Source organism: Hylobates moloch, unplaced genomic scaffold (genome assembly GCF_009828535.3).
Source record: "Hylobates moloch isolate HMO894 unplaced genomic scaffold, HMol_V3 SCAFFOLD_12, whole genome shotgun sequence".
In the NCBI taxonomy this organism is placed as follows: Eukaryota; Metazoa; Chordata; class Mammalia; order Primates; family Hylobatidae; genus Hylobates; species Hylobates moloch.
The window spans coordinates 87,263,097-87,265,853 of record NW_026652287.1 but is presented as its reverse complement, the minus strand read 5'-3'; positions in this window follow the sequence as shown (position 1 = coordinate 87,265,853).

Below are 2,757 nucleotides of genomic sequence, written 5' to 3'. Positions count from 1 at the left end.
AATGTAAATTTTCTCCACAAGAAACAGCTTTTCAGGGCCATTTCAAAATATGTCAAAGGAAAATATTTGGCAGTAAAATACTTTGATGTCTTTCAGGGCCTGCTATCTGCCATGTGATGCTGTACTAGAGGTAGGTTGAAATTTGGTATTTTATTGCTACAGTCTGTTTTGTCATTCTTAAGATCTCTGTACTGATGTTAACGCTGCTCAGTTGTGCCTGATTTCCAAAGGGAGGAGGATGCAATGAGTCATGTCTGATCCCTACCTCCCATCACGGCCTGAACTAATTTTTCACATTTACTTTGGAATGCCCTTGGCAGAGAGAAGCATCCATTCAGTCAGTTGGGGGACTTAGAATTTTATTTTTGGTTTACAATAGAGGATTTTCAAAATTTTTAAGATCTACTCTTGTCCCATCTCATCGTAACATTGTTTACATTGTTTTACATTGTTGTCAAAGTTGTCTTTGTAAAATTAAAGTTCAATCACTTAACTTGGTACATTTGTTAAGACTTGCTGGTCATGGTAGTTCACTCATGATTTGGCTCTCTGTTTGTCTGTTATTGGTGTATAAGAATGCTTCTGATTTTTGTACATTGATTTTGTATCCTGAGACTTTGCTGAAGTTGCTAATCAGCTTAAGGAGATTTTGGGCTGAGACACTGGGGTTTTCTAGATATACAATCATCTGCAAACAGGGACAATTTGACTTCCTCTTTTCCTAATTGAATACCCTTTATTTCCTTCTCCTGCCTGATTGCCCTGGCCAGAACTTCCAGCACTATGTTGAATAGGAGTGGTGAGAGAGGGCATCCCTGTCTTGTGCAAGTTTTCAAAGGGAATGCTTCCAGTTTTTGCCCATTCAGTATGATATTGGCTGTGGGTTTGTCATAGATAGCTCTTATTATTTTGAGATACGTCCCATCAATACCTAATTTATTGACAGTTTTTAGCATGAAGGGCTGTTGAATTTTGTCAAAGGCCTTTTCTGCATCTATTGAGATAATCATGTGGTTTTTGTCTTTGGTTCTGTTTATATGCTGGATTACATTTATTGATTTGCGTATGTTGAACCAGCCTTGCATCCCAGGGATGAAGCCCACTTGATCATGGTGTATAAGCTTTTTGATGTGCTGCTGGATTCGGTTTGCCAATATTTTATTGAGGATTTTTGCATCAATGTTCATCAAGAGTATTGGTCTGAAATTCTCTTTTTTGGTTATGTCTCTGCCAGGCTTTGGTATCAGGATGATGCTGGCCTCATAAAATGTGTTAGGGAGGATTCCCTCTTTTTCTATCAATTGGAATAGTTTCAGAAGGAATGGTACCAGTTCCTCCTGTAACTCTGGTAGAATTTGGCTGTGAATCCATCAGGTCTTGGACTCTTTTTGGTTGGCAAGCTATTGATTGTTGCCACAATTTCAGAGCCTGTTATTGGTCTATTCAGAGATTCAACTTCTTCCTGGTTTAGTCTTGGGAGGGTGTATTTGTCGAGGAATTTATCCATTTCTTCTAGATTTTCTAGTTTATTTGCATAGAGGTAATTGTAGTATTCTCTGATGGTAGATTGTATTTCTGTGGGATCGGTGGTGATAACCCCTTTTTCATTTTTTATTGCATCTATTTGATTCTTCTCTCTTTTCTTCTTTATTAGTCTTGCCAGCAGTCTATCAAGTTTGTTGATCTTTTCAAAAAACCAGCTCCTGGATTCATTAATTTTTTGAAGGGTTTTTTTGTGTCTCTATTTCCTTCAGTTCTGCTCTGATTTTAGTTATTTCTTGCCTTCTCCTAGCTTTTGAATATGTTTGCTCTTGCTTTTCTAGTTCTTTTAATTGTGATGTTAGGGTGTCAATTTTGGAAATTTCCTGCTTTCTCTTGTGGGCATTTAGTGCTATAAATTTCCCTCTACACACTGCTTTGAATGTGTCCCAGAGATTCTGGTATGTTGTGTCTTTGTTCTCATTGGTTTCAAAGAACATCTTTATTTCTGCCTTCATTTCATTATGTACCCGGTAGTCATTCAGGAGCAGGTTGTTCAGTTTCCATGTAGTTGAGCAGTTTTGAGTGAGTTTCTTAATCCTGAGTTCTAGTTTGATTGCACTGTGGTCTGAGAGACAGTTTGTTATAATTTCTGTTCTTTTACATTTGCTGAGGAGAGCTTTACTTCCAACTATGTGGTCAATTTTGGAATAGGTGTGGTGTGGTGCTGAAAAAAAAGGTATATTCTATTGATTTCGGGTGGAGAGTTCTGTAGATGTCCATTAGGTCCACTTTGTGCAGAGCTGAGTTCAATTCCTGTATATCCTTGTTAACTTTCTGTCTAGATGATCTGTCTAATGTTGACAGTGGGGTGTTAAAATCTCCCATTATTATTGTGTGGGAGTTTAAGTCCCTTTGTAGGTCAGTCAGGACTTGCTTTATGAATCTGGGTGCTCCTGTGTTGGGTGCATATATATTTAGGATAGTTAGCTCTTCTTGTTGAATTGATCCCTTTACCATTATGTAATGGCCTTCTTTGTCTCTTTTGATCTTTGTTGGTTTAAAGTCTATTTTATTGGAGACTAGGATTGCAACCCCTGCCTTCAAAGAGAATAAAATACCTAGGAATCCAACTTACAAAGGATGTGAAGGACCTCTTCAAGGCGAACTACAAACCACTGCTCAATGAAATAAAAGAGGATACAAACAAATGGAAGAACATTCCATGCTCATGGGTTGGAAGAATCAATATCGTGAAAATGGCCATACTGCCCAAGG